At 50.5% G+C, this 13,090-nt stretch overlaps 1 protein-coding gene across 1 annotated transcript in view; it reads right to left on the bottom strand.

Moving 5' to 3' along the window:
- The window catches only part of SDK1 (sidekick cell adhesion molecule 1), a 539,765-nt gene that overhangs the window by 281,903 nt on the left and 244,772 nt on the right, over positions 1 to 13,090 (bottom strand). The window lies entirely within an intron of this gene.

Below are 13,090 nucleotides of genomic sequence, written 5' to 3'. Positions count from 1 at the left end.
AACTGGACAATCTGGTGAGATGGCTATCAATACCCGAAGAGTTTTAACAAGCTTGTGGCATGTCACGGGTCCTAGAGAATAGCAGCGTTATCCACAATGGCCAAGAGGTGGAAGCAACCCAAGTGTTTGCCGACAGATTAGTGAATGAACAAAATGTGGTCCATCCGTACAATGGAAACTTAGCCTTTGAAAGGAAGGTAAATCTAACACGCGCTACAACATGGATGAACCTTCAGGACGTGACGCGGAGCCAAGTGAGGCAGACACATGGTATATGATTCTACTCATATGAGGGATCTAGAAGTTATCGAATTCATAGAGGCAGAAAGTAGAAGGGTGGGTGCCAGGGGCGGGGGAAGGCGGAATGGGGAGTTAGTGTTTAGTGGCGACAGAGTTTCGATTTTCGAAGATGGAAAAGTTCTGGAGACGATGCTGGTGATGGCTGCACAGCAACGTGGGTCCAGTTAACACCACTGAACTGTACACTTAAAATGCTTAGGGTGGTAAATTTTATGTCTTGTGCATTTTCCCACAATTAAAATTCTTTTATTGAAAAAGTAGATGGAAAGGACTTTTGCTTTCAGCTGTGAAGGGCTTAGAGGAATCAAATTTATTTCCTCACCTGAGACAGCTAGAAAACCAAATGAAACGTGTGACACAATGAGTTTCAGATGTTGGCCCACAGGCAGCGAAGAGCACTGATCCCTGGGAGAGACGGAGTGCGGCTGCCCCAGCTCACTGCTTCCAGAGTGTCCATCCCAGGGCGAAGGACCCAAACACATCCCTTTGGGTCTCCTGAGTTGAGAAGACAGACTTCAGACTTTGGGGAGGCGAGGAGGCTAAAGCTTGTGGGCCCGAACCCCAGAGAGGAGGTAAGAGCACAGACACAAGGTCCAGAGAGCTGACGGGGAGTCCCCTCCCGTCTTCTGCTGAGTGCTGGCCTGTGCATCTGTGGTCCGGGTAAGACCATCCAGGCCAGGGTGGGGCGGGGGCAAGGAGCAGGCAGTACACCCCCAGGAGCCCAACTAGGCCAGAAGGAGTTTGTGCTCCATGACAGCCGGCATTGGGCAGACTTTATCACCAGCAGACCAGCTCCACCAGAAAGGTTAAAGCAATGCCTCAAGGAGAAGGAAAAGGATGCCAGACAGAAAGTTGAATGTACACAAGAGAATAAAGAGCCCCCCAGACGGTAAGAATGTGAGTAGATCTATATGACTTTTGTTTCTCATTTAAAAAAATTTCTTTGAAAGAAAAGTTAGAGAAGCAGTAAAGATATAGAAGACTTCAAGAATATTATAACCTACTTGACCTAATTGATATTTATAGAGCATTCCACACAACAACAGCAAAATACAAAGTCTTTTCAAGTGCACACAGAACATTTGCCAAAATATTGTGGGCCATGAAACAAATGTCCATAAATTTAAAAGGACTGGAATCATGCAAAGTATGTTCTCTGACCACAACAGAATTAAATCAGCAATCAGTAACAGAAAGACAATCTGGACAATCTCCAAACAGTTGGAATTTAACAACACACGTAAATAACCCACAGGTCAAAGGAGAAATTACAAAGGCTATTAGAAGATATTTTGTCATGAATGAAAATGAAAACCCAACATATCAAAAACCTGGGATGCACCTAAATCAGTGCTTAGAGAGCTATTCACAGCATCAAGCGTTTACGTTACAAAAGAAGAAAGGTCTCAAATCAGTGACCTAAGAATCCACTTTATGCAAGTTCAGAAACGGAGTACACGAAGGTCAGCAGCGGGAAGTGGTGAGGGGCGGGGCCGGGAGCCACTGGCTCTGCCGGGGCTGTGAGGAGGTGTCGGTCCAGCGTAGAGCACAGAGCTTCACGGGGCCGGAGCCAGCAAGCTTCCAGGCCCAGGCTGGGCAGCCCCCAGCCCCAGAAGGCTAAAGCGGAATCCGTAATTTAGCTGGAGCCATGAATGTTTTTAAACTGCTCCAGATTTAAGTTACAGGGAGAAGTAAACGAAGTTTTATGAAAGCTTTGACTTTTAATACTATCGGCAGTATATTAAAATGTTCTGAAGATGATTTATGGCACATAGTTTCCCAAACTGGTCCAACTCCAATGGTGGAAAGCATGGAAAGTTCCCAGCTTAAAGTACTTAAAACACGCCCGGCCCTATCTAGAGAGGAATCTCAGGAGACATGGCTTAAGAAAGTTCCCCTGTCTTTTAGTGAATTTATTCCCAAATCTTCTTTTTTAATTTTTATTTTTTAATTTATTTTTGGTTGCACTGGGTCTTTGTTGCTGTGCACGGCCCTTCTCTAGTTGCGTCGAGCGGGGGCTACTCTTCGTTGCAGTGCCCACGCAAAAAAGACAATGGGAAGCATGTGGGGAGAGCCCTGTGGGGAGTTGCGACACCACCACTTACAAGCGTACCTTAAGCCAGGCTCAGCAGAACTGCAGCTGACTTGCAGGATTCTTAAGTGAAAAATAAATGTTGGTTGTTGGGATGCCACAGAGATTTGGGGGCTGTTAGTTACTGTAGCAAGAGCTGACTAATGCAGAAACCGGTGCACGGAAGGAGGGGCTGCCATGACAGAAAGCTGAGACCGGTGGCATTGGTCTGGGTCTAGGTGATAGGGTGCCAGAGAACTCTTGCAGGAAGTTGGCAAAATGGCAACCCAAGGTACGCGGCACCAACACACCTGGCCACAAATAGCACCTGTGATAACTCAGACGGTAAAAAATGCACCCACTAAACTTGTTTTCAGAATGTTACCAGTGTGAATTGATTGTTACGGGATACCTTTACATCCTATGCAGGGAAGGAAGCCCCCCACCCCAAAACAAAAACAAACAAAAAAAACAACCCACTGCTTTGCAACTGAAAGGGAATACAGAAAATCCAAAAATTCCAGGACTTGAAGGATTTGCAAATGGAACTATTATACTTCTCACCAAATCAAGGCTGGTCATTAAGGCACAGACTCCTGGTAAAGACTAAATCAAACGTTATGACTGTTAACTCCCTTTATCGAAATCCCCCAGTGGAATCTTCTCGGTTGCACAAAATGGCCCCGGGAGAAAGACCCGGAATTTGGTCTCTTGGAAGCACCAAAAGCTCAAAGTACTTGTGACTGAGCGTAGAGAGAGGACCTGGGATCAAATATTAAAAACAAACAATGGTTTCACGAAGCGCCAAACACACTTTGAACCTGAATGAAAACAGACTGTGACCATTTGCCGTCTACAATGACCCTAAGCTTCCACCTTTCCTATGGGTAGGAGACAAGTTAAGAAATCTGCTTGCCATCGGGGAGGACATTTCTTCTAGTGCCTTCCTCAGAGGGAGGCGGGGAGGATGAGAGAAGAGTGTAACTTCCAGAGGGTGATCCAGAGTCGTGCAAACGGCAGACTGGGGCGCTCTCCTCATCAAGGAACACCCGAACCCTTGCCTCGGGTCTGAAGTATTTGCCCAGCAGGATATCAGGACTGGCGTGGGCTGTGGTGGGTCTCCTGCCCTTCCTCTTTCCAAAGTGGGGAAGCAGTGGGCCTGCCTTTTGGTTCACGAGACTCCGCGTCAGGAGGGGCTGACTGGACACAGTGTGGACTTTGACCGCGTGACACCATAAACGTGTGATAGTCTTTCATGCGGGGGAGAGTGAACACGCGTAACCGGCAGGGCGGAATGTGGCACGGCACATCACATGCTCACAAGCGCTCGTGATCTCCCTGCCCTGGCTGTGTCTTTCCAGCAGGCAGGTACACAGCCCTGCCACGTTTACTGCGGACTTGGACACACGAGCTGCTTTGACCGAGGGAACGTGAGAGAAGTGACGGCGTACCAGTTCCCAGCAGAGGCTTCAAGGGGCACTGTGTGTTTCTGCTCCGGTGCTGGAGCTTCTACAGTGCGGAGAACGTGCCCCAGCGAGTGGCTGCTCCACCAGAGCCTGGGTCCCAAGTGAAGAGCACGTGCAGCCTGGGGTAGAGGTGCCGAGCCTGGCCCAGCCCGGCCAAGCCACAGCTGACTGGGAGACCAGTGAGAAACACGTGTGTGCTGCTGTAAGCCCCTGAAATTGCTGCAATATTTGTTACCACAGCGAAAACTGACTAGTATTCAAGCATAATAACCACAGACCCAAGGCTACCCCCAGAGAATCACATGTCATCTTCTCTCATGGTTGTATTCAGCAGCTTTGTTCAAGAGAAATATACTCCAGCTCACACATGTATCTTTAGTTTTACTGGCAGCCACACTGAAAAATTAAATGGTAAGAAGTTTAAAAATATATTCTATCTCATCCAGTATGTCTAAAATATAATCATTCAAAATGTGACCGAGGGGCTTCCCTGGTGGCGCAGTGGTCGAGAGTCCGCCTGCCGATGCAGGGGACACGGGTTCGTGCCCCGGTCCGGGAAGATTCCACGTGCCGTGGAGCGGCTGGGCCCGTGAGCCACGGCTGCTCAGCCTGCGCGTCCGGAGCCTGTGCTCCGCAACGGGAGAGGCCACAGCAGTGCGAGGCCCATGCACCGCAAACAAAACAAAACAAAACAAAATGTGATCGATACAAAAACGTAAACTTGAGATAGTCTCCTATTTTTGATACTAAGCCTTCAAGACCTGACAGCGTTTTGGTACAGCACGTCACAACTTGTATGAGCCACACTTTAAGTACTCAATAGCCACACGTGGCTGGTGCCTGCCACACTAAACAGTACAGGTCTCCAGAATGACTCTTCTTCCTTATTAGAACTTCCACGAGTGAAAAGGAGAGAATGCCAGTACCAGCTCCAGCTGCCGACTCTCTACAGAACTCTGAGCAAGGAATATGTCTGGGAGTCATCTTAAAATGAGAGATCAGACCATTTCCCGAGTTTCTCTCTGCTTTGAGCACTTCGGAAATGTCAAACCAATACTGACGGCTCAATCACTCGGGAGTTCTTGGTTATAAACGATAGAAACCATCTCAGGCTAACTTATGTAAAGCAAGGGGTGGGAGGTTCCAGGAAGGTTCTCAGGAGTTCACAAAACCAGTAAGAGAGGCTGGCCAGGCAGTCTTAGAAGACAGACAAACAGGAGCTAAGGTATGTCTAAGACAGCCTACAGTCAACACCTTCTAGTGGGCACGGTCTGGCCAGGATGTCAGTGGCACTGCTGTAGGACTTGCCACCTTTGGGCACAGCCACGGTGAGCTCTAAAGCAGCTTCAGCGCCTTACGTAGAGGAACCCAGCCCTCCCTTTGTCCTTGTGTCACCCAGGCTATCCCGTGTCCTGGGAGAGCCGGGTTCCTGGGTGCCAGGTGGCAGGACGGGAGCGTCACGTCCCTACAGGGTCTCACTGCCATCTTCACCAGTGCAAGTGCTTTTGGACACAAGGCACTTGTCTTAGTATTAGGAAGTATGCAAAAATTCAACTACATATTTCCTATCCTCAAGGATCCTGGTGGCATAGATTAGACATCACTCTAGTGGGTTTTTGAATTCCCAGGTCCTAGAGGACAATTTTGTCAGGATCCCTGAAGTCGTCTCAATGCATCTCATTAAAAAATTAAGAGCAGCAAGATTATGCTATTCCCATATCGCCACTTAAAAAAAATCAAATTTCACTGTTCCTTTTAAAATTCTTGCAATTATCAGAAGTGTCACAGATTCATTTTTAGATAAAGTGAAAGAACTAAAGTGAACGTAGCTTATCATACAGAATACGAAGAGAATGATTCAAAAGATATGGAAACCTTGCCGCTTCTGCACCAATTCCTTATTACGGAAAACACTGGCTTCTCACAATACGCGCGAGATTGTTTTGCCTCTGTACAATGCAAAAATGAAGTCTGCTGCTCCACAAATCCTGATAACCCCAAATTAGATCTACACTAGAATTCTAAGATCCTATTAGCGTATAATTTATCAGAGTCATTTCCACTGTGGTGATATCACCATTGTTTTGTGATGATATACTATACAAAATGCTATTATCAAGGAATTACATTCTGTGAACAATGAATTCCGTAGCAGTCTGTAATGCATTACCATTGATTTATTGGATACATTTTCTCTTTGGGTCCTCAAAAGCCTCTGTAAATCCACTCTACAGCAGGGCAAGTAACAGCACAAACCCTCCAGAGCGGAGTGGGGTTCCTGTCCTGTCCTGCTCTCAGGGGCCAGAGACCAGGCTGTAGGATGGGGCACACTTATGAAAACAGCATCAGACTGTGAGAGGAGCCCTTCTCACTCAGAGCAAGGAATTATTTCCACAGTTTTCACAACAAATCGCTGAGTGAGGACAGCCTGGGAACAGCTGTAAAAATACGGTTTCCTCCCTCAGCAGACAGAATCTGTGCGTGTCCGCAGGAAAGAGAAGTAGAGCCACAGTTGTAGAAGACAAACCTACGGTTACCGGGGGTGGAGGGGTGGGCAGGGGGATAAACTGGGAGATTGGAGTGGACATATACACACTACTATACGTAAAACAGATAATCAGCAAGGACCTACTGTAGAGCACAGGGAACTCTACTCAATACTCTGTAATGGCCTATATGGGAAAAGAATCTAAAAAAGAGTGGATACGTGTATACGTATGACTGATTCACTTTGCTGTACACCTGAAACTAACACAACATTGTAAATCAACTATATTCCAATAAAAAAAAATTTTTAAATGTGTTTTTTAGTTGTTTAGGTTTCAAAACAGTTGTGAGAACAATGGTTTATTACTACCCCACGATGATATTTCGTGCCAAGAAGATTTATTTCCAAGCGTAACTTGGAGGGATAGGAGAGAAAAAGATGTTACAACTAAGACGACGTATAAAATGAAGAGAACACATCTGCTTAAAGAACCATGAAGACGAGGGAAACGACAACATGCTCCTTTGAATTTTTAAATAACGACATGCTTTCTTTGATTTGTTAAATAACCAAACAAATATATCTTATGAGCAAGATCAACCTCGTCTCTGGGCATTTCTGAGGAATTAATGAGCAACTGACACGCCCAAGGCGAAATTCTTCCAGCCTTTCAGAAATGCCCGGAAAAGGCCGTAGGCGGGCCTTGATCACGACTGCTTAATTAATGGTACTTCTCTTACTGGGGAAGACGTTTCTGGGTTTCTGGGGTTCACTAAGACCCAGCAGTCCCTCCCCTGCCCTTGCTGGGCACTCGGAAGACTGCACTTCCCAGGCTTCTTGTAACTAGTTGGGCCATGTGACAAGATGTGGTGAGTACAATGGAACCAGAAGCGGCATCTTCACATCAGGGCTGAATCGGTGAGAGGCCCCAGTGGGAGCGTCCATTCATTCCTGTGACCTGCGAAGGCCCGATGAGCTTGGGGCAGGGCAGCCACAGGATCGACACTGCCCGGCTCCCCGAGTCACCACGTGGGCCCGCAGGGGACTCTGTGTGGGTGGGCAATAAACCAGTGTTGTTGTCAAGCCACTGAGACCACGGGGTTGTTTGTGACAGCCGTGGAAGCTAGCCTACTTACTACTCGACGTTTAAATTAAAAACACATCACTCCAGCAGAAGTATTTCCCCAGCCTCACCCGTTTCTCTTCAGAGTAGGCAAGTCCTTCACTGAAGCAAGTAGGCTCGGCATCTCAAGAGTCAACTTTTGGGTCAGGGTCAGGTGGAGAAGACCCCCAACCCAGATGGAGGAGGTACCAAGCCCATGAAGCCACTGTGGAGCTGTTGGCAGGAAGGAAGGGCAGTTTCCACAGAGAAGAGAACACGAACGACCTACAAGCGTCACCTAAAGCAAGTCACTTAGGCCATTAAGACTCAGTTTTACTACAGTAAGTCCCGTACATACGAACGAGTTCCGTTCCAAGAGCGCGTTCGTTAAGTCCAACAAAGTTAGCCTAGGTACCCAACTAAGAAAATCGGCTACACGGTACTGTACTGTAATAGGCCGATAATACTTTTCACACAAATCATACACAAAAAACATACACAAAAAGTAAACAGTTTTAATCTTACAGTACAGACCTTGGCAAGTCCAGCAGTGCAGCACGACAGCTGGCACACAGGGGCTGGCATCGAGGGAACAGGGAAGAAGAGTTACTGACTGGAGTGGGGAGAGGAGGCGGGAGACGGTAGAGCTGAAGGGTCGTCAGCAACGGGAGACGGAGGGCAAGCTGCAGTGTCACTCACGCCTGCCGCTGATGGAACGCACGTGCGCACGTTTGAAAGTTCGCGACTCGAAGGACTGTGTGTAGGGGACTCACTATATCTGTCAAATGAAAGTGACATGACGGCCTCATGCAGCAGATGCTGTGGACCCCTGCCGGCATCCATCCCCTCCTCCCTCCGTGGCAGTGCCCACCGGCAACCTCCCAAGGCCGGTGTCTGTATCCCTCCCCGACAGCTTTCTCTGGGGGCTGGAGCCTGCTCTGCCTTCACCCACAGTGGCCAGACGTGCCAGAGAATTCGCTCCCCCCACGCACCGCTGTCAAACCGACGATCACGAGTTGTATACACGCCTCGGCCCCCTCCCTCTCCCCTGTGCACGTTTTGCACTGACTCCAGAGTCCCCAGAGGGCATAAGCTCTGCTCGTCTCGTCTACGGCACTACCTGCTACTGTACCCGACGACAAGCCTCTGCTGGCCGCTTCCCTTAGCTGTGTCACACGTCACCCCGTCCTAGGACTGCCTCTTGGATAAACCACTTGCATTGAAATCCTCGTCTCAGCGGACGCCTCTGGGACATTCAAAACTCAGAACTCAGCTTAGGGTATAAGAGGGAGAATTCAAAATAAAACGACACACAAAACGCACAGTCCCGTGTCCTGTCTCCAGAAAGTGCTTACTAGATGCTAGCGTTTATCACTGTCATCGTTATTTACTATGAACTCTGGGAGGAAATAAGAGAGAGGAAAGGCTCCGATGAAAGTGTACAACCAATGAAGGCCGGCACTGTGGAATGATGGGGGAGGAAGTAGGCCAGCAGCACCCATCCTGTTTATTGGAAGACATAATACATACGCTACAGGCTTCACCAACGTAGGAGAGACAACAGGCACACAAACGCCCCAGCTCCGTGGAGGGCTGGGCGCGGCTGCCAAAACGATGGCCAGGGTGCGAGGCACGTGCTGACTCGATATAAAAGCCGTCGCAGGTTCTCAGGAAGTGACACATGCACAGAAAGCTTATGAATAAGAAACACCCAGCGTGAAGGGGACAACCATCAGAGGTCTGCACTGCATCCTCTACAAAATGCGAGGGCGTGCCATAATTCCAACCCCACGCCGGTGCTGTCGGCCCCAGTTACTGCACTGGGGGACCAGCCCGAAGGGCACCGGCCGGTTTGCATGTGTTAACTCAGGAAGCGGCCAGCCCTGAGGACCTGCCGCTCGTTTGCATCTCCAGCTCTCCCTGTGCCACACACGCACTGCACTCCGGCCAGCTGCAGCCGTCTCGCCTGCGGGCAGGTTCAGGCTCAGGTACGTCAGGTTCAGGTATACCTGACCCGCCCCTCCCACCACCCCCAGGGCCGCCCCTGGGGTTGCTGTCGGAGAAGCCTGGGGGAGCAGGAGCTCGAGGAGAGCACCTTCCTTCCCGCCCTTTCTGATTTTCCCACCTGGAGTGGCAGGGGCCAATGGCAAGGAGAGGGGACAAGCTCTCACCTACCCAAACCCAGGCCTCGAGCCCAGGCCTGCTCATGAGTACGGAAGCCTCCACCCCATCTGTAATGACCTACGTAGGGTGGGGTCGCCTTTTCCTCTGCAAGTCTGAAGGAGCCACAGCACAGGTGCACTTACTTTTGGAGACTAAGCATCTTGCTTCACATTAAGTGGGGAGCATGCCGGCTGCCCCACGTGCCCCGTACTTCCTCTGCCTCAGAGCTTCTCCCTCTGTCCCCCCACCAGCCTGTGAGCCTCCTGTGTCCCCAGCAGGGGCCTGGCACCCAATCGGTGCTCCCAAATGGCTCAATGAAAGGATGTTAAATAAAGATAGGCAGGCAGGCACTGATGTTTCCTCATCTCAGAGACGGAGTTAGCCACTCCACTGCGCAGGGATCTCGAGAGGAGTTAAAAAGAGGCCCAGGTCCCTAAGTCAGAGGCCAGTACACAGCAATGCCAGGGAACAGCAGCAAAGCAAAGCACTGGGGAATGCCCTTCAAACATACCGAACACCTTTTATGCGCATGGCATAGGGACTCAAATGCAGGAGGCCCTCAGGGAGCCTCCGCCTAGTGGGATATAAAAGACGCACGGCCAACAAAAGCTGTCCACAAAGGAAGCCCTCAGAAGAAGACTGCGTACCTTGGGAGGAGCCTTGCACACCTGGTTAAGAGGCTTGGACAGTATCTGGCAGTATGATTTTTAAGGGTGGTGACTTGATTGCATCTATTTTTAAAGTAGGATTCTTGAGGCCACGTGGAGCTTGAGGAGAGGGAAGAGGCCGGGACAGTAGAAGGACGAGCAGCTCACATCCTGAGGAAGATTAGATTCGGGGCGTCTGGAGCAGAGAGGAGGGGCCCGGTTCTGGACCCAGCGCCTTGAATCACTAGGCAGAGTGACCACCACGGGGGCTGACAATGAGAATGGGGCCTGGGGAATAACTCTCAGGCGTCTGGCTCTGTCTTCATGGTAAAGTCTACATTTCTCAGCAGGGAGATGAAAGGCCTTCGTACCCTGGGGTCCTCAAAGTCTTCCACTGGCTCCCAGGAGCCCCGGTCAGCCTTCAGGGTGAATTTCTGAAACTCACTTTTGCAATGAGACAGCCTCGGACAGCAGAGCTTCACACACCCCTCACACCACACCAGTCCCCCCACCACACACCACACACCCACACACACACACACACACGAAGTGTGTGTGCTGGACATGCCTGAAGCCCTGCCCGATGCCACCGGGAAATCTGCTTTATGCCTGGGGGCCTCTTGGCGCCTTCCCAGGACCCCTGGGCTCTGCAGCACCCCGCAGAAAAGCCCCTGGGCTCCATCGGTCACGCCACTAGCTCAGATGAGGGTCACATCTGTGTGGCTCCTCCAGGCCGCCCTTGCATTGACCTATGGAAATGGGGCAAAAGCTGCATTACCGAAATTGCACTTGAAGAGAAAAGCCGGAACCATCTCTTAGGAACGCATGACTAAATTGTTTTCTGCATCAATACCGTACAGTAACTCAGAGGATGCAGAGGAAGTCTAAATTAGAGAATATTTTCTCGTAAATTAGTTTCCTTCATTTTAACGGCTCAAATGAATTGCTAACGCAGTGGTTCCAAAAAGAGGCCCTGCCGAGGCCACTTGAATAAAGAGAGGAGGTTCAGCGGTAAGAGTGACATCAGTGGCGCCTAAGCCCTTAAGAAGGGTCTGTTCCGGTAAGCGGGCAACAGGTGCCCCTGCAACGCTACTTACAGTCCAAACTGGCTCTCTGTCTCACAGATGGGGCCAGGGGAAGTGTCAGCCCAGGCCAGGCCAGGTGACCATAAACCCTAAACGTGAGGCTTACGGAGTCTGAGCACAAATTCCAGGAGGACAGAATCAGGGTTTGGGGTCAGATTACGAAGGAGAGAAGAAAGACGAGAGCCCTGACAGGACGGTGTTTCTTGGTCAACGCTGGCCGGTCAACCTGCCTGCACCACCCCAGGAAGGGTCTTCTGCTGCCCCCCTGCGCCGCCTGGGTCCACGGCCCACCCCTAACGTGGAGGGTAACCGAACAGCGACGTCTCAGGACAAGGTGAAGCTAACGTTTGTAGAGACACGTTGAAAAGCCGTGTACATTAACCGCGCTGGTGGTGGATCCCTTCAGAACCTCCCCCTGAGCCACGCTGGGATCCTGGCGTCTGCAGCCGAGGTGCCGCTCTCTTTTATTCTCGATGGTGAATGGCAGCCAGTTACTCATGTCTTTCCGACCCCCTCCCAGTCTGCGCTCGGGCCTCCCTCCGCCTTTCTCAGCAGGATGAATGACCCGCCCCTGCGGCCCGAGCTGAAGCCCCGGCGCTGGACTTGCGCTCAGCTGCCTGCGGCGTGGGCGTGACTTCCTGTCGAGGCTGTGTCAGCTCCCTTCGGGCCGCCTCGACCGAGGGGACGGGTTTTGGGGAAAACCAAATAAGAGGGGGCGTGGGTGCAAGTAGCAGCAAGCAGCCGTCTGGGAATTTAGCTCGGGTGCTTCTGAGCTGAAAGGATTTCTGATTTCACCTGTCTGCATGTTCTTAAAAAGAACAACAGGGCGTTGTTTTAAGATGTCACCACACATCTGTGCGTTGCTGCACTTGTATTTTGATCTTGGCAGCCCCCCGGGGAGGTGGCAGAGCGCACGCAGGGCCGGGTCCCTGCTGCCCTGCGCCTGCAGCCAGCCGGCAGTGCGGCCCGACTGCGCATCACCTGGTCAGGCCCTCCTCGCCTAGCAGCCGGGGCCACTCACCCCCCAGTTCTTCCCTCGCCCGCTGCTGCGTGTGGCTGGGCTGCAGCCCTGACCAGCTATTAGGCATTCATTTCTAATAGGGCTAACACTTAACAATTATTTTTGCCAGGAATGAAGGCCCCCCTCACCATCCTGGGGTCGCAGAACACACCCTTCTCTCTGCGAAGCACGGCAAGAATTACGTTCATTAAAATCTTTTCCTAATGACATCCTTGCTATCAGAGGGCACGGAGGTGATTGACCTTGGCATCTGGGATTAAGGCGGCATTATTTTTCTTGATTACCAGCAGCAGAATAGAAGGGAAATTATAAAGCCATTGAGAGGATTAATACAGCCTCGATCTCTGTCTCCTGGCTCTTTATCTCAAGTGATTAAAATTCTACAGGAAAAAAAAAAATGACCATGTGGCATACGCCGGCTGCCACAGACAGATACAGTATCAGCTCCGTGCATCAGCTCTCGGTGACAGCCGCGCAAAGGTTAATCATGCATGCTGTATATAGTTTTAATCACTTTAATCAGAGCACTGTTCCGCTACAGACCAGGCAGGGGAAGCAGTGCAGGCAAGGCGGTGTTCGCGCAGGAGAAAAGAGAAGAAAAAGGGTACATTCACCACAAAAAAGAAACATAATGCAAAAGCTACTGACTGAACAACAAGATTAAGGCGGGTGTCCATCCTGAACAGGCAGGGAAGGGTGAAGGGAGGCTGGAGGGGCTGGGAGGTGAGGCCGACTTCGAATCTTCTC

The sequence above is a fragment of the Phocoena phocoena genome, chromosome 15, assembly GCF_963924675.1.
Source record: "Phocoena phocoena chromosome 15, mPhoPho1.1, whole genome shotgun sequence".
In the NCBI taxonomy this organism is placed as follows: Eukaryota; Metazoa; Chordata; class Mammalia; order Artiodactyla; family Phocoenidae; genus Phocoena; species Phocoena phocoena.
This window is presented reverse-complemented; position numbering and strand designations above follow the sequence as displayed.